Genomic DNA, 20,246 nt, shown 5'->3' with positions numbered 1-20,246 from the left:
ATTTTTACTAAAGGGTAAAAGATTTCTCTATCCAAGATTGTTTTTGATAGGTTTTTGCTTGTGTAAAAATTTTTTTCCACCTACTTTCTCCAAGAAGAAATATAGTATCATATTGTTCAGAAATATTTTCCCTATTACAGGTGTTTTTTAATTTTAATATAGCCAATGACCAAGTAATAACAATAATAATAATGTAAGTTTTAGTACTGTGTTAGAGTACCAAAATCTTTTCAAGTACTTTTAATTACTGTTGGGATAACTTAGAATACACATGAGCACAAGTGCATATGCGTTAACCACTTGCACACATGTGTGCACAGTATAAACACTGCCACTTCTTGTGAGGGACTTGGGTTTAGTACAGTGAGAGACATGAGAAAGCACGCTCTTCTCCAGGCACTTCTGCAGAAGATTTGGGTGGACATTGCTTATTAGCCTTAGGGTATCAGCATTTGTTTTTTCACTGGATAGTATGGGGCAAGAGATACTTGTCTGCAATCTAGATAGTCATTTGTGCATTGGGAGCGAAATGCAGAAACATGAAAGTGTACAGTGGAAAATAGAAATATTCTGATCTAAGTCATCACTGTTCATTGATTGCTTGCCTGGACAGGAAACTGCTTAATTCTGTTTTACACTTTCCTTGAATGCTGCCCTCACCAAAGGGAAGGAATAATTCCTATTTCAGCTTATGTTATAAAAGCTATCTAATGATTAGATATCACTCCATACCTTGCACATCTGCAACCCAGCACACACTGGCTTCAGTTCTGTTACATGCATTTGTCTTTCATGATATGTTCTCTACAGTGTAGATGTCACCAGCACACCATATGAACCCATTCAAATAATACTTTAAAGTGAAAAGGGAGGCTTCAGTGTTAAAAAAAACAAAAGATTTTCCTGGCTTTTTAAGTGAGTATGAGGGGTAAAAGATGTATTATTATTATTATTATTATTATTATTATTATTATTATTATTATTATTTTGGGTATGAATTAGCCTACATTTACATTCTCAGCTTTTGTTCATATAGTTTGGAAATCCTTTATGTAAGGAATCACTTTATAGAATGTCCCCAGAGCATAAGCAGATCCAGGAACTCATCAAACAATTTTTAAGCATCTAGTAAATGAATGGAGAATATCTGAGATATAAATATTGAAAGGAAATTGTCCATGTTTTCTGACATTCAAATAGTAATTAAGGGGACAAACATGTAAGCCAATGATTTAAATATATTTTTATATATGCATATTTAGGATATATACATATATATCAGCAAGATGAGTGTCATTATAGAATTGGGCATACAGAAAATAGCCCTGAGGAAACTATAATCTGCTTGGCAGTCTGAAAAAGAACTCTCTATAGAAGGAATAGTTACATTGTCAGTGTTGGAAAATAATTAGAACTTCGACAAGTAGAAGGAAATGATGATCAGAGAAAGGATGAAAACATATACATATCTTCTGAAAAGCATTTAGGGACTAGCCCTAACAACAACTTTTCAAAGTGTCATTTTTAAGTGGAAATGCTGTCTGGAAGAGTGAGAATGTTGATTCTATAGGAGAAATAGAGACAATCATCCACAATCATTATGACCTAAACAATTTTTCAGACAGATTACCTTCAGCTCACTTTCTTTCTCCCTTATCTCCATCTCCCAAGGACTTCCCCATAACTCCTTCCTGGAATCTCCTTGCAAGCTGAAGAGCTTGGAAGGTTGCTAGGCAGTCTTCATCTTCATGACAATGCTGCTTCAAACTTATCACAATGACACTAGGACCTTCAATCTAGTCCTCATCAGTCTTTACCCAAGGTATGTGTGGGAAAAGCCACTCCCCTTTACCTTGGAAATATGAGGCAGTCATTTCATCTTGAATATACACACAGTGTATGATGTTGAAAAATTAGGGAAATATAATTATTTTCAAGAAAATAAATTAAATCACTAAAATATAGTCTAAGGTAAGAGTTAAAGGCTTTGCACTGATGGAACACAAAAAACCTGTAGAGTTCCATTGTCTTGTGCTTCAGTCTGACTCTGAGCCCTTTGAAATACAAAAATTGTCTCTAACTGTGAGGAAGAGAATCCTGAAGCCTTTGAGTGGGATTTTAATTCAATTAGATTCTTACCAATTTCATGCAGCAACTGAAGACCTACAGTCTCTGATTAATATGCTGATGCTAAGACACAAGAGTGAACAGAATGCCCATTTGGATAAGGCTTGGCAGCAAAGCATGTCATCACCATGGAAACCACAGAAAGCCATTAATTAGCTATCAAGTAAAATCATTGGAAAATTCTAGACCATGGCATATCTGCCCTCTTTAAAGTCTAGGGCGACGAGAGGGTTGCACTAACAGTAAGACTTTCTTCAGAGATTAAAATTATAGTTACCCAGAGACTGCATCTTTTAATGTAGAAGAAATGTTGGTATGCAAAACTAATGAACACAATAACAATGAGACTTGAGGTTATTCTAGTACAAAAATATAATTTCTGATATGTAGTTCCTTGTTGGGTTGTCTAAGCTAAAATAAAATTATCTTAATAATAAATAATTTAGCCTATTCACGGTTCTATGAGAAGAAAATGATCATAATAGAAATATGGATCCACTAGATGGTGATAAATGATCATGAGAGGATATCTCAGCACTAAAAGGAGGGAGGAGTGACTAACTGCTAATGGAATAGATGCAGAATGTATCACTTGCCAATTAATAGAGGAGGAAAGCAAATATTAAGAAAGCAGTAAAGGAGAAAAGTAAAATAGCCACATACATATACAGACAGCAAGAAAAACTTTTTATCTAGATAATCACACTAACTGTAATTGGATAAAATTGATATATTAAAAAACAGTTTGTCAGGTTTCAAGTTATTGGTTAACAAATAGACAAATAATGTTTGAAGATAAAAGAATGAGTAAAGAAACACTGGAAAAAATATCAGTAAAATAAAATAGATGTTGCATTGTTAATGGCTGTCAAGAGAATTTAAAAATTAAAGTCACTTTATTACGAAGAACAAATAGACAACTAAGCACATAAAAAGAAGACGCTTAGTATTAAATGAGTATTAGAAGATCTTTCAAATTTCAGCAATGAAGAATTATTCAAAAAGTTATATCATCAGTTTTCATCACTGACTGTGAACTTAGTGGCCTTTTTTTATCTCAAAATTAAAGGTCACTGATGCTAATTATCTAACCAATATAAGAATCTGCCTTATGGAATTTCAACCAGCGGGTTACAGAAATCACAGCCATGTGGTTTATATGTTTTCTCTACAATTTCCACTGCTCTGTTCCCCTCTACCATCATCATCACCAAAATCTTACTCCAATGAACTCTTACTACTAGGGATCAGCCAAATTTTTGGATGGTTACAGTGACCTCAGGGTGAGTGGAGGTCATTTTCTTCCTTCCTCTTATATAGTATCAGAAGCTACAGATTGATCAACTTTCCCCTGGAGGGAAGTGGTTGCTTATGTGACCATTAATATTCTGGCATTGCTTCTTGCAAACCAGAATCAAAGCCTGCAGTTAGAAGCACAATCCTTCTTTACACTCCAGTACTTGATCTATCAGCATACTGAGTCAGTTCTATGGTACACTATGTTGGCTTGTGACAATCTTCCCTACTCAATAAACTTACAGATAAAGAAGGATGTAAGGATAAAAAGAGATAGAGACAAATCAAGGATAAAAAGTCACCTTACTTTTGTTATATAGATTTAGTAAAAGCCTGAAGAATTAAAAAAAATCTTGTCTTTGGGAAATGTAAAAGATTTGGTCTTTTCCCAATAAAATTATGCCTTTATATAGTCTTTGAAGCAACATTTCCATGATCCATTAACAGTTTCTCTTGACCATTCTGAAATGTTGCAAAACTTGAGTCATATCTCTGATCAACATTACATTACCACTTTAGTTTCCTTTTGACTGAAGCACAATTTGCTTTAAGACAAAATACCAAATCCATGTAGTTTATGTGCCATATCTTGCCCTCTATCATTGTTTCATGAAGTATGACCAGTTGATAGGAATTGTAGTATGATTACTTTAATGAAAATCAACATATTCTAGGTCCAAATGTATTACATTAATCTGTGCTTTGTGAGTACGAACTAAATAAAGGGCTATTACAGCAAAAACAGTGAGTTTGGGGAAAGGATGAGAAATAAAGACAATATTGGATCAGAAACAGCCTTACTCACAAGACAAGAATAAGGGAGTACCTGAAATTTGAGGGGAGAGTGCTAAAAATGAAAAAGAAAACCTTTTTTCCTTAGGAAGTAAATGGATGCCATGTATTACAAGTTGAGCTTCTCCCTGAGTTAGTATCTGATCTTCAAAGTCAAAATTCCTTGCTTGGAAGACATCTTCAAATGCTCTTTTCCCTAGGGAATACAATACGCATTGCAGCTGAAATTTTCTAGTCTGGGTCACACTTCTGCATGGAACTATTCCCCTCAAGGGAAAAAAGTGCTTTGATAAAAAATTAGACATAGGGCTTGAATGGAAGAATTGTTTATCTGAAAGCCTATGTTGCTGTAATGAAAGATTTCTATGTTCTCTCAGTCTAGTCATTCCCAACAAGTCTTAGGCACCAATAGAAAATTGGTCTGACTTTATCACACACCTGTGTAAGTGAGGAAATTATAATGTTCTTACAAATTAGAGGATGATTATAAACACTGCCAAGCGTTGACTAATTATATGGTGTTATCATATAGTACATAATTATCAATTAATAATAATGTCACCTGATATTTTGTTAGTGCACAAAAAGATTCTGAGCATAGAGGTTTCACCTTGATAATAGATTTTCTGGGGTTATCAATTGCCTACAAAACCAAAAATAGAATTTGTGCTTTCTGATTTCCGGGTTAGTGATTTCTACTAACTATTTGACAATGTTCCTAACATGAGAAAATAACAGAGGATTCAGAACAGTAGCTAGAAGTGCTGACTTAGAGTTGAAAAGCAAGCCTGCAGCTTTACTATTTATTAGCTGTGGAACACAAATGAGCTATTTAATCTCTCTCTCTGATTCAATTTCTTCTCTGTAGAAAAGAGATTCTTAATAAGGCTTCTCTAACGTGATGGTTGTGAAAAGTAAGCATTTTTAAGGAGTCTGAGAAGACCTGGCATGCATGAAGCCTATCTATTTGGTAAATAAATGATATAAAATACAATTTAGACAGCACTGCATATTAAAATAATAAGAGCTGTAATCACTTCAGCTCACTGTACAGACTGAGTAGAACAGTAAGAACTTCATGCAGGTTATCTATGTGTTAGTACATTTAAACTGCTACAATACGATACCAAAACTGAGTAATTATCCACCTTAGAAATGTATTTCTCATCCACGCAGAAGTTGTGAAGTCCAAGATAAGGCATCAGTAGATTTGGTGTCTGGTATGGTTACAGAATGTTCCTTCTAAATGGCACATCCCGTATGTCATTACATGGTAGAAGGAGAAAAGAAAATTCTTGTAAGCCTCTTTTAGAAGAGAATTGATCCCATTAATAGTAGTGATGGCAGAACTCTCTCAAATTAACCACTTTCCCATGGCCTCACATTGGACAATTGGTTATAGTATTTCAATTTCTTAGGGGAGCATTAACATGTAGACCACAGAATGCTGCTTAACTCCATAGTAACATAAGAAGTTGAATCTTGTTATCACCTTACTTTACATACAAAGAAATTAAGTCTTAAAAGATATTTTACCTGTCTCTATACAATAATGGTATTATGATCTCTCATTTTCTAAAAACATGGTTCTTAACTATGAAAGACAACATTCATTGCCTCAGTAAGTTCAAATAATATGCTCAAAAATACAATCTGAAGGCACTGACTAAACTCTGAAAGTCCTGCGCACCACTTACTTATCACAGAAATATTAAGCCCTTCCATAAGATGGAGTAAAGAGTAGTATTAAATGCACTGACACCAGAATCGTACAGCTGCAACAGGAGCTCAGGAAGAGAGGGCTGTTTAGGGAAGATTTTCCATCTGAAAGAGCACTCTCTGGCTCAGCGCTCAGATGTAGTTCTTGCTCCTTCTCTAACAGTTCAAGAAACCTATTGACTCCAGGTAGAGCTACTACATCCTTAGCAAACACTACTGATGTGTCTGTAGCTCTTCCCTGAGAGAGAGCAATAGAGGGATTGATATGGGCAGGTTGCGAGTAGTGGCATGGTTAATTGAAGTCGGGAGACGAAAATTTTTCATCTGTTTTCTAAATATATGCCATAAAAGAGAAGTCTTTGGTCAATTGAACAAATTGCCCCCATTTCAATATTATACATGGAGCCAGAATGAGCCTGATCCAAGCCTCCAGAACACATCCACTCTAGACTCATCCTATGCAATCAGACATATCCAGTGGTTATCTTTAGAATGAATGTGATACACAAACAGAGACTTTTATAGACAGAAGATAGGTTCTTTGAGGATATCATCATCATTCAACTCCCTGATGTCATATTTTTTTCTCTTATAATTTGCATCTCATGGTACATAAAGTCATAAACTTGCCTTTGTTGGTTGTAACATATATTCCCATTTCTTTCTCGTCTAAAAGCATTGAAACATGGATGGATCAAATGAAGATTCTGTGCTATGATGTGGATTTTGAGAGATTTACAACAGTGTTTCCTGACATATGAACACTCTTTAAAGGAAAATATAAATAGCATGGCTAGCCCAGTGAAAGGCTTGCCACCAAGATTAATGACATAAATTTAATCCCTGGGAACCACATGGTGAAAAGTAAGAACCAATTCCCACAAGTTGTCTTCTGACCTCTACATATATGCCATGCAGAACATATGTAAATACACATTTAAGTTCATGCATAAAATACAAAGAAATAAAAAATTAAATTAAAACAAGTTAAAATGCTGTAAAATCTCATAGTTTCATTGTCAGTTAGTCTCAGATACTTGATATGCATCTTATTTATTTCTTAAAAATGTCTAAGAAAGTTATCATTATTCCCATCATATAGGTGAAAAAAATCAGAGCAACTAAAACATGGTGGGTTCAACTTTACAAATGAGCTTAAGCAGTAAGTGCTTAGGTGTGATGGCTCTGATTCCTGAATGGTTCAATTCTTGGTAACATCCTTTGTAAACAGGATGATTATTGAAGGTCATTGGATTCCTGTGTACTTCAGTATCTTCATATGTCTCTTGCGCACATTAACTTTTACGTCCCCAAATTTGCAGTAGATATTTCTTTGCTTAGAATTCTTCCCCACCGCTTATAGGAATTAGTGCTGTTAGAGTTTGCCTAGTGTTCCTTGGCACAGACCATAGAATTTAGCCTTCATGATTCCTTTGAGTTATGCATGGCTCACCCCCAAAACTTGAAATCATTTTCCAATAATGTCCTTTGTTATATATGTGGGTGCTTTCAAATCTTTCAAATACAACGCTGAATGGAAGAGTTAGAGACCAAGCTTTTCCTTGTACGAGTTAATAAGTGAAGGGTTGCAATAATGTATCCCAAGTCCCAAATAAAGGAAGGCTGCAATTAGAAGGGATATATATATATATATATATATATATATATATGTATATGTATATATATATGTATATGTATATATATCTTAAATGTGCATATATATATACATATATATGTATATGTATATTTAAAGGTAATAAAGATGGAATCATGAACAGGAGAGTAATTTTGTAAGAAGCTCTGAGTAACTGTTCCCAGTGTCCTCTCTTAACCGACCTCCTACAGCCTCATCCCATTTCCAGGCAAATAGGGATGTTGCTTAGCAACCCATCCAGAAACAGCAGAACAAGCTCAGTGCTGGAACATTAAGGGCTACTACTGCCTTCCTACAAAGGATTGAACTTTCACTTAAAGCTCCACCTTCACCACAAGGGACACCTGCAAATTGGAAGCACCTGGAAAAAAGAGTTCTCTGAGGGATAAGACTGAAGAGAAGACAAGCAAAAAAGAAAATATCCAATCTAAATTAGATGATAAAATAGAGTGATTTTTTTTCTTATTCCCTGCAAACACTGCAGAAACTTGATGTGCTCAGAGAATTGCCAAGCAAATGACTTGGTGAGTCTGCTTTATTGAATTTTGACATGACAATTGAGGCCAGCAGGACATAACCAATTCTTACTTCATGTGGGCAACTATTTCACAGCTTCAGGTATTTGATTACTACCTATGGGTACAATCTTAAAGAAATACCTGGAAAAAAATATTGTCCTCAGCTGAGATAGAAGGGGATGAAGTTCATTCTATACTCATTCATTCATTCAACAGATATTTTTCAAAGCTAATATTTTATACATCAAGTTAGACAGTATCTCCAAGTGTAATATATGTTAACAAGAGTGAGAGTGAGATGCTATGGAGTGTACAGAGAGTCGGAATCATAAATGACAAATCAGGTGGGGTGATGAGAAGAAACAGTTATTAATCCTTATATAGGCTACAGGTAGTGCTGTGTTGAAGATCTACCTGAGACAATAAAGTGATAGAGAAGGCAAGAGATGGAAGGCTTGAGATGTAGAGTAGGATCAGCAGATGGTAAGATTATTACGCAATAAAACATGTTGCAACTTATATGAGGATTCCAGATTTTGTACCTAGAGAAACTGGCAGCAATTTTAGAATTTCAAGCATGCCAACAAATGATCATTTATCAAATTCAGTCATGATCCACTATGTGTTAATTACTTCCTTGTTGATGTGACCAAAGGGATCAAGTTCATCATTATAGAGAATCTGTAGTGGTGGACCCTAAGGCATATGGTCATATTATGTCTGACTTCAGGAAACAAGGAACAGACGGGAGGTAAGATGGGACAATAAAGTTTTTGCAATGTTTTGAATGTAACATTGTATTAATTCCTTAAAAGCATCATACAATGTAATTATACAATATTCCCCTCTCATTAGCTTTCACAGGATCTACTTTCACCTCCGTAACTCTTCCCAGCTGCCTATATACTCAAGAGATATCCAGGGGAGTTTTCTCACTCTGCCAGGGTCTTCATCTTTAAAATAAAATGACTTTCTCTCTCCCACTAGAAGCCATTAAATATCAGTAGCTCTACAGTTAGGGGTGGGGGCTCATGAATCCATAGTCTTCATGCTAGACTATTAACTAGCTTGATTTTGTGCAAGTCTTTTGTAGATAACTTTAGTCACTCTGAATTCATGACTTCAGTGGTCTTGTCATGGCCAAAAGACTGCGCTTCACTTGAGTCATCTATGACATCTAGTTTTCACAAACTTTATGTTCCATGTTTCATAATGGTTCATAAGCCATAGAGTTAAGAGTGATATAGCTGCCCTATTTTTTATTGAGAACTCCCAATCACTTATTTTCTGCACTTTGGCCAGTTATCAGATTGCCTTAACCACCATTCATTTCACAAAGAAACTTCTATGATGAGTTCTGTGGGTAAACTGATAAATATTTAGGTGAAAAATTGATAGTTTGTTCACTTGCAGAATAATAGTTACAGGTTTACTCTTGGGAACTGTGCTCCTTCCCAAATATGCACTAGATTTATAGATTGAGGCATATATGTCCTCTTGTGGAACATGCTTAAATTTAATCGCAAAGTGATTGGTTACCCTCATAAGATGTACCTCTATTGCACCATGGGGCTGTCTTGCCATGAAAGTCACTATTGTGCCTCACAGAGTTCATAGCTGGGTAAGACCGGGTGGCTTTTTTCCACAACAGCCTACATGTTGGCACTTGCAGTGCTATGAAAGCTGAGGCTATAACATTTTAAAGCCCATCCTTAATTGCCTACTTCCTACATTCAGGATCAAGCTCATAAAGGGTCAACAACATTCTAAACCAATGCCTCCATCTGGGGACCAACTGTTAAAATACATTCACCTATGGGAAAATATTTAATATTCAAACCATCATGTATTCTATCACTATATTCAAGTGTTTGGGTGTCTAGTATAGTCTTTCAAACTCCTGGCTTTGTCTTTTGTCAAGTCCTAATGTTCCTGAAAAAGAGGAGCTTTCTGTGTTTTTTGCTGCTTGATATCTATGTTCTCTTTAATGTATATAGATAGGATTTGTTGTTTTGTTTTCTTTTGCAGTGCTGGGAGTGGAAGCCAAGATCTTATACATGGCTACATGAAGTATCTACTTCTGATTTGGTTACCCAGTCCCAGAATCCTGCTCTTTAACTGGCTGTTATTTCATATGAATTTCCCTGAATTTTCTTCTGACATGCTTGTTAGGGACTGTCAGTCACAGAGTTTGCCCTATCACCTTTTTCCATTTGCTACTGTGGCTGCCTCTGTCTTATTTAGAGTTTCTATGCTGTGAAAAGACATCATGACCATGGCAACTCTTATGAAGGAAAACATTTAATTAGGGTGGCTTGCTTACAGTTTCAGAGGTCCAGTCCATTATCATCATGGTGAGACATGGCAGCATGATGGTAGATACAGTGCTAGAGAAGTAGCTGAAAGTTCTACATCTTGTGCAGGCAACAAGAAGTGATCTGAGACAACTGGCTGTGGCTTGAGCGTATGAAAAACCTCAAACCTACCTCTACAGTAGCACATTTCATCCAACAAAGCCACACCTCCTAATAGTGCTACTCCCTTTGGGGGCCATTTTCTTTCAAACCATCAGCCTCTAATGCTATTAGATTGAGTTATATCACTGCACCCCTATTTTTCCCCGTTCTTCTAATGCCAGGTAGATCCCATAGTTTTGTTGTCTTGTTATACATTGTATCAGTTATGTTGCAACCAATTACCCCCCTTTAGATAATCTGTACCAGTTCAAGTTTAGGCCAGCTGACGATGACCTGAAATCCATGCATGACATTTTAGAATAATGACCAAAAGCAAAAATTCTTGATTCAACTTTCCTTGTGGGTAAATCCTGTTCTCTAACAAGACATACCTACATGAACTTTAGAAATCCAGCTTATCCTCTCTGGGTCTGGCTTTATTATCCTATGTGAAAATAATATCACCCACCTTTAATCCTAATATAACTCCTTGTAGTAATTATAAAGAGAATATCTAAAATAGCACCTCTCATCTAGTAAGACTAAAGTAAATATTATCTACTCTCTTCTTGTCCTCTGAAAATTCCTTTTCTTCACAGATCTCTGATTTTGACTTTTACAATGATTTCCTAAGATTAGAAGATTAAAGGAGACTATGTATATAACACACTAGCAACATAGTAAAAACAAGATAAGCATAGCTTTTATTATAATTATTATTATTAATGAAGCAACATCTACTAGTGGAAGGATCTATGTCTTATTTCCCTAAATGTAGGCTCATCATAAGTAAACAGAAATAACCACTTATCTTGGTGTTTTATTTATGCAATCATGTGGGAAAAAAACTTTTTGCGTGTGTATTTGTATGATGTATGCACATGTGTGTATGTTTTCATGTGTGTGGATTCACATGTGTGTGGGTTCATGTGCATATAGATTCTGGAGGTTGCTATCAGATGTGGTCTTCAATTATTCTTCGCTTTATTTACTAAGGCAGAGGTTATCTCTGAATCTGTTGCTCCCCAGTTTGCCCAATAGAATTAGCAATCTTGGGGATCTGTGTCTCAGTCTCCAAGTACAGGAATTACAGGTGATTTGCTACACTCACCCAACTTTTATGTGGATTCTGGAGATCTGAACTTGGGTTATCACATTTACGTACTGCTGGCTAGTTTTGTGTCACTTTGACATAAGCTAGAGTCATCTGAAAGGAGGGAGAAACAATTTTAAAAATGCCTCCATAAATTGGCTTGATTTGTTTCTTGATTAATGATTTATGTGGTCAGACCATTGTGGATGATGACACTCCTGAACCCTGGGGTGTATAAGAAAACAAACTGAGCAAGCCACAAGGAACAGGAAAGTAAGCAGCATTACTTTATGGCCTCTGAATCAGTTCCTGTTTCTGAGATCCTTTCCTGAGTCCTGACTTCTCTGGTGTACAAAAAGCCATAGGATGAAATAAACCCTTTCCTCTTCAAGTTGTTTTTCATTATGGTGTTTTCTCACGGCCCTAACTTAGTTAGAAGCCCTTAATTAGGACACAAGTCAAGTGCTTTATCCACTGAGGCATCGTCCCAGTTCGGCACATCTATTCTTTAAGGGCTCTTCTTAAATTTGGAGAAAGCTCAGAAACTTCTGAAACTATTCCCTTCATTTCTGAGGCCATTATATAAATATTATCTTGAAGGCTAGAAAATAGTCATCTGAAAACCAAAGAACGGTCTCAGAAGACAACCCATATGTTGCATCTTGATCTTGAACTTCTAGTCCACAAAAATCAAAACAAGTTTTATTTATATTTTTGGAAATCCTTTATTTGTGATATTTTGCTACACAAACCTTAGAAAACTAGTTCAGTGACAATAGAAAAGAACGGGGTTATTATCTTGTGAAGAGAGATCCAGGACAAGTAGAATGAGGCAAGTGCTTGAGTCAAAGAAGAGGGATGATTCTTTGGGACAGGGCATTGTGGCTTCAGTTCCTCATGACTAAGAGGATGTAAACTAGAATCTTGCTTCCATGAGGGAAACTAGATTAATGAAACTTTGGCCTCAGTATATTAAAAATAGATATTTTTATGAGACTTTGAAGACAGTGCCAAGGTCCCCTTTTGGAGATGCTGAGGCAAATAATAGGACATTATGAACAGCTCCAACATGGGTCCTCACAAAAGCAGTAACCTCACAAGTACAAAGGGTTTCTCTAAAGCATCTAGAGACAATGGTTGCATCACAGTTGTCAGTAGATACCGGGGAACACTCCTTATTTTCATGGAGCTCTATATATTGTAGACTAATGGAGTTTTAAGAAAGGGTCAAGGAAATTTCATTAATTAAGTAAAAGGCATCTTGCTAATCACAAAGTTTATAACTGGGGGCCAGAGAGATGGTTACTCAGTAAAGTGCATGCTGCACAATCATGGGGACCTATATTTGGATCCATAGCACCCATGAAAAAAATTGGGCATTGCAGCATACTTTTGTGTCCTCGATGTAGATTGGGAGCTGAAGACAGACAGATTCTTGGAGTGAGTTGGCTAGCCAGCATATCTGAATCAACGAGATTCAGTTTCAGTGAAAGACTCAGTCTCTAAAAGCAAAGAGAGTAATCAAGGAAGATACAAAGTCGACCTCATGCTTCCATGTGCATGTGCACCAACATGTATACACAAGCACTAATATTAATGTGTATATAATATGCGCCTGTGCGCGTGCGCGGGCACGCGCACGCGCGCGCACACACACACACACACACACACACACACACACACGAACACAAATGCTATTACTCAGAACCAGGTATAATTTTAAAAGAATTGAAGCCAACATGCCTAACATCTGTGTGCTATGGAATAAACTAATGTCCATTATCTATAAGCAGTTGGAGAAATTATAAGGTAACTACTAAGGTAAGGGACATATTTATTTCTGTCACCCTGCTGCTTCCATAGAATTAGAACTGCCCCTGATATGAGGACTATGCTCAGAAATCATTTATTGAGTGTTTGTGTATTTTTCCTCCAGTTAGAAATACACAGAGGCCCTGAGTTGTAAAGAGACTTAGCAAAATCTATAGAATGTATCAATAACAGAGAAATGATGGAAAACATTTGACTCCCATTCTAATCCTGAACTCAAAATCTGTGTAGACATTTAACCTCATTTCTCTAGACGCATCTATATCAGAGTATTTCAGCATTCTGCCAATGGATGGGCACAGTGATCTAGTGTGACAAATGCTCGTTGCTTCTGCCCCTGTGCAGAGGGAATTTGCCATCTTCTGTGATCATCAGGCTGGCAACATCAATCTGGAAGTGTGTTAATGACACTGACCTGAATCTGTCACATCGAAGGGAAGTCTTCCATGGCAGCAGGGATTTGCTGCCATATAAAGGCTTCATAGTATAAGGAACTCCCTAATAAGCTGATTAAAAAATAAATTTTTGAATTCTTGAAGATGTACTTTTAGACATCTGATATGAAGCAAAAGGAACAGAAGCATCACAAAATGTAAGGCATGACTCCTGATGTGTCAGAGATGCTCATTCTCATACTGTGGTGCAACCCTTGCTGTTGTCAGAGGCAAGGCCTGACTTGGGCATGCTTTTCTTTCAAATCTTTCTGTGCTGTGTTGTCAAGCCTACTTAATAAATGAGTGAGACGTCCATGAGTGAGCAGGGTTGACGGTGGGCCTCACTACAATCCAGTCTCTTCCACTTTCCCCCATGAAGAATACCCATTTTACTTGTGTACCTGACTCAGAGTCCTAGGTCTGAATTTTAACTGTCCAAAAGACCATAAGAATAGGGTAGGTGTGGCCATTTGCATTGAACCAGATAGAAAGTTGACTCTCAAATTGTCTTTGTTGTTATGACTTTGGAAAGCAGGACTCACAAACTCTCTAAAAATCCAGTTTATGTTGTAGAAACCATTCATTCTTTTCATCTACTAAAGTGTACCTACTAGGGACTTAGAATTGAGTTTAGATGGCTTGTTTTCTCAATGCAAGAAGAAAGATATGTCTAAAAATAGTTCAGTATTATTTTTATTGATCATCATGCTGAAAGAATATGTGAGTTGCTCAAATCATGAATCCTTCTAAGAACAGCTTCCTTTAGGACTGGCTTTTGGCTAACACTTAGGAGATAATCTCTGAGATCCTGGAATGTTCTGTCTTGTAATCGTATTTTCATACGTTCAGAATTTGGATCCTCAGTCTACCATTTTGGTCAGATAATTTCTGTTACTCAGTATTATCTACAATGAATATTTGTTTTTGCTATGGGAATCAATAGTCATTGTGGCTGAAGCCAATCATGCAGTTATTGCATGTCTGTGTAAATGATCCACAGTGAAAAACACACACCAATATTCAAGTGAGTGTCCCCAGGTGGGAACATTTCCTGGGTATTGTCCAATAGTAGCTAAGGAATTGAATGCTCTTTGAAGTTCCACAAAGTGATGATCCTCAGAAATGTGCAGCTGGTCTCCCTTGGATTTGATCTATGTATCCTACCCCCTCAAGTATTTTAATTTGCATCTTTCCAGAACAATTTTCAAATTCTTGAGGAATGCAGCACATTTTTGAGTTGCTGCATTCATTCTAGTGAACCATCAAGATTTAGATTAATGATGGGATCCCTTAACACAACAATCCATTTCTCTGTACACACCACAACCTGAGAATACCTGCCCTGACAGAGACATTTTGTGAATAGGAGACTTTATTTCCTGAGGTCAAATGTCTTCATGATAGTGTTTCACTGGGTCCAGAGTCATTTGTCTTCAAAATCTGTGAGACTGAAGAACAGAAACCCAAACTTTGCCTGTCACATGGAATATAGAGAGGCTAGAGAATTAGGTTGAGGTATTAGTTGTAATGCTTTACATTATTAGTCCCTGGAGATGGATATACCCAACTGTCTAATAGGGGTTTCTACTGATGCAATGAAACACTATGACCAAAAAAATAAGCTGGGAAGGAAAGAGTTTATTTGGCTTATACTTGCATATTGCTGTTTATTATCAAAGGAAGTCAAGATTAGAACTCAAACAGGGCAGGAATCTGGAGGCAGGAACTTATGCAGAGGCCATGGAAAAATGCTGCTTGCTTCTGCTGGCTTACTTAGACAGCTTTCTTGTAGAACCCAGGACCAACAGGTTAGACCATCGACAATAGGCTGGGCCTTCCCACATTGATCAGTAATTTGGAAAATGCCTTACATCTGGATCTCATGGAAGCATTTCTTCAACTGAGGCTCCCTTCCTCTCTGATGACTGTAGCTTGGGCCAAGTGGACAGAAAACCAGCCAACTCAACTCACCCCTTGTCAGTTTGATGCACAGATACATAACTATTAGGCCACAACTCTTCCTTTCTTATTCATCCCAAAATCTCACATTATAAATATGAATAACTTTAAAAGTCTCACAGTCCTTTCAAACTCAAACACATTAAAATTTCAGTCCCTTTCAAATAGCCAATCTCTTTTAAAATCCAGTCATTTAAAATTCAAAGTCTCCCAACTGTAAGCTCCAGTAAACTGCTTTCTTACTTCAAGAGGGTAAAATCAGGGCACAGTCACAATCAATCAAATCAAATCAATACCAGACTCCAATTGTCCAATGTCTATGATCCACTCAGGATCATCTGGACTTCTCCAAAGGGCTTTGGAAACTTCTTCAGCTCTGCCCTCTTAAGTACACATAGCTTGTCTTGTAGGTTCTGGCTGACTCTACTCTATTGCTGCTGCTGTTCTTGTTTGTCATCCATGGTACTTGTATCTCCAAAACTACTGAGGTTCCTTGCTGCACCTGGGCTGGATGTTTACCAATAGCCTCTCATAGACTCTTCATGGTGCCTTGCCTCAACTTCTCTTCAAGGCCCTTCCTTCATTCCTGGGTCTTTAACTGCTACTGAGGTTGCAGCTTCACTAATGGCCTCTCTTGACCTCTCACAGTGCCGAGTCTCAGCTGCTCTCCATGACCCCTCCATCCCAATACCGTTTGAGTGACTCGTACATATTACCAAGCTCAATTGCCAACACTAGGTACAACCTTGGCCACCTCTGGAACATAGCTTCTCTGTGATCTCAGGAAACACTGCAGAAGATTTTACCTAAATAATGCTGGTCTTGTCTTACTTAGAGCTAATTTCTTAGCTCCAGCTAACGAGTATCAATTGTCCTAGTATCACATCAGTTTCACTTTTATGTTGCTAGTCTCATTAATTGTGGCTGACTCTTCAGTCCTATTTGACCAGAATGACAGAATCTTAATTCTAAATGGCAAATGTCCCTGATAGTCTTTAAATTTCCCTCTGAAAACTCATAAGCCAGGCCACCATCTTCTGCACTGCTTTCAAAATTCTTATCTTTCAGGCTTCTAAAGAACATCCCACTGAGGTCTCAACACTTCATGGTTCCCCTAGTGCAAAGTTACAAAGTCCTTCCACAATCCTCACCAAAATAAGGTCAGGTTGGTCAGAGCAATATCCCACTATCATGTCACCAACTACTGTCATAGTTAGAGTTTCTATTTTGTTGAAGAAACACCAAGATCATGACAAATCTTATAATGACAAACATTCATTTGGGGCTGGCTTACAGTTTAGAGGTTTAGTCCATTATCACCATGGTGGGAAGCAAGGTGGCCTGCAGACAGACATGGCGTTGAAGAAGGAGCTGAGGGTTCTACATCTTGATCTACAGGCAGCAGGAAGAGAGATTGAGACATACTCGTTCTGGCTAGAGCTTCTGAGATCTCAAAGCCTGCCCCCAGTGACATACATCCTCCAACAAGGTCACACCTACTCCAACCAGGCCACACCTCCTAATAGTGACACTCCCTGTGAGCCCATGGGGCTATTTTTATTTGAACTACTATATCAACAAAGCAGAGACAAGCCCACAGGCCTGTGTTGCTGGGAGCTATATCTCCATTTTAAGATTATGACACATTAGAGAGAAGACCAATGCACTGATCTCTAAGTAGGCAGATACTAAAAGGGTAAAGTGACTTGCACTCTCAAATACAACCGTCAAAATATGGAATCTTTCCATGTGAGGAGTAAGTAAATAGAAAGAAAAATGCATGAGGCAAACTTCTAATTAATGGGTGACTTTTTGTTCAGAGGTAGTGAGCTGGAAGAAAGAAAATTACTTGGACATTGTTGGAATTAAGCATCACTGGCAGCACAGGAATTCCCAGAGTTCCTGGAGCCCAAGCATGTCCTCTGACACCAGTCTTCAGCTACTCTATGGCAAACACTTTTTATTGTTAACTCAAAAAAATTTCAGTGTCTCCATAGTAGAAGATGCTTCAGTTGCTTAATATGTAAAAAGGTCCAAATAACCTTCATTGAACTTAATAGTACATATTAAATGAAAACCATCTTCTTCCCTGCAGACCTAAGATTATTTCCAAAGTCAATGCCTGATACTTAAGATAACCATAAACCGCTAATTATTGTAAATTGTTTCACATCAAATAAAAGCACAGGCAAATGCTCAGATCTGGCTCTGTCATCCTATTTTTATCCCTATCTCAGCCCTGTTCCCTACTGGAGATCCCACAAATAAGAGCTATTCTGAAACTAGGAGTTGCTTTAGTTTCTTTTATTCATTAAATCATTCATTTGCTTATTTAATAAAATTTTGTAGCATGTAAGATTTTGCTCTATATCCAAGGAATAGAACATACAAATGCCTGCCTCAAAGTGTTCTTCCTCAGTTTTAAGAAATGGGATATGCCAGTGCTAACAAAGCAAGGAGACCAGTGTCCCAGAACCAAAACTTGAAACATTTGCAACATACAGAATATGGATGAGGGACTGGTTCATCTGGTGGTCAACCAGCTCTTTTGTGTATTTTGAAGTATCTATTCTGTTTTTTCTTTTTTTTTATTGGCCATTCAGTTCTTTATTAGACCATCAGGTATTTTAGACAGACACAGTGTCACAGCTTCACAGAGTTAAACAAATGCAATATAAACAAAAGTAACACACCTTAAAATAATATTCTACAACAGAGAAAGAATGAAAGAAAAGAATCCTGTATTGTTACAGGGTTTTACATAATGTTGAATGCTTTCTATATTCTTGGAGGAGGTCTGGCTGGCTGTCATGGATTCTCCCATGAAGTCTGGTTACTGTGTTGTAATTTGGCTTTTTTTTTTTATGCCGAATACCGTTTATTGAAGGAGGGAGGAGGTCTTAAATACAGGCTTACAGCACAATGGGAGAACCCGGAGGGTAGAAGTTCGCTACAGATGTTTTAAAATCTTGCATCTAAGCTGTTAATGCCCAATATGCAAGATACTATTCTTGCTTTTTCATTTACATGTTCTTTACCTCATTTCTCAACTACTTCCAACATTCACTTATGATCCTGTGAATTCCCAGTTATCGGTACCCCATAACACCATGAGGGACAAGATGCTCTACAGAACACCATTTTGTGTTCAATTTGCATTATTCTCAAGGCCCTTTAGTTTGGAGTGATCTACCTTGTAACCTTCCTGAACACATTCTGTTGCAAGGCTGTTGTTAATGGACCTCAAATTGTGCTTCTAGAAACCTAGAGACCATACTTTCTAGCATGATCTTATGTACTGTAACTGTTCATCTAAATGAAGACACGATGCGCATACCTTCTGGTTTCAAGACAAAATTTAATTCCCTAGTGTTGTCTTACTGATTTCTTAAAGTGTACTTTGAACTGGGACTCTGTTGATGGACATTTTGATTGTTAGTCTCTTGTTCTTCATACAAGGTGATTTATCTGAGAGAAAAATGCTTAAAGAAGTTAAATCAAATACGAGCCGATTTCATTAATTCAGATCCCATTAATTCAGACTAGACTCAAACATAATTTTGAGTTATCTAGGACTAAAACAAAATTCTAAGTAAATTAACTATAGAAATAAGATATGAGAGAGAGAAATGTGTTTTACCTGATTTAAACATAGTGTTCTAAACACATTTGGGTATTCCAGAAAGGTCACCAACAGGTAAACAATTTATTGTTTGTTTGTTCATTGAGGCTAAAGTCTTGTTTGTCATAAATTATTTTTCTATATGGCAATTTTCTTCATTTTGCTATCTGAAAAAAATTATGTTATAGTTAAAATATTTAACATTCTCACTCCCTTTCATAATGCTAACTATATCAGAAACATAATGTGTATATATGTAAATACATATAGGGATACTTAAAATACAATGAAATCTTGATGTTGCATATTTACAATTTGTAGGGTTAAAGGTGAATTTTATACTTTGTTTCATATTTGCAAGTATTTTCTGCAATGATTCTCATTTTTATCGTCAACATAACAGTGTTCAAAAAAAGGAACCATTAATTTTTTTTAAATGATTGGGATATAATTTTCACCCAAATGCTATATATATAAATATTATGTAGATATAGGTTATATTCTGCATCTAGCATTTACAAATAAAACAACTTGATGGTAATATGAGAAAGCGACATAAAACCCATCAAAAATTAATCCCATCTTCCCTATTAAAAGCAACCTGGCCCTAAATTCAGTTTAGCATAATAAGCAAGCCAAGATTATTCATTCTGTACCAGGAGCTACCTACTATAGGTCAACTTTCAATTATGACACAGTGATGTTAGGATGTGTAGAGGGACATGTTCACTCTTCCTTCTGTGTGT

The sequence above is a fragment of the Peromyscus eremicus genome, chromosome 2 (assembly GCF_949786415.1).
Source record: "Peromyscus eremicus chromosome 2, PerEre_H2_v1, whole genome shotgun sequence".
NCBI classification, from domain to species: domain Eukaryota; kingdom Metazoa; phylum Chordata; class Mammalia; order Rodentia; family Cricetidae; genus Peromyscus; species Peromyscus eremicus.
Note: the sequence above shows the minus strand (reverse complement) of the source record.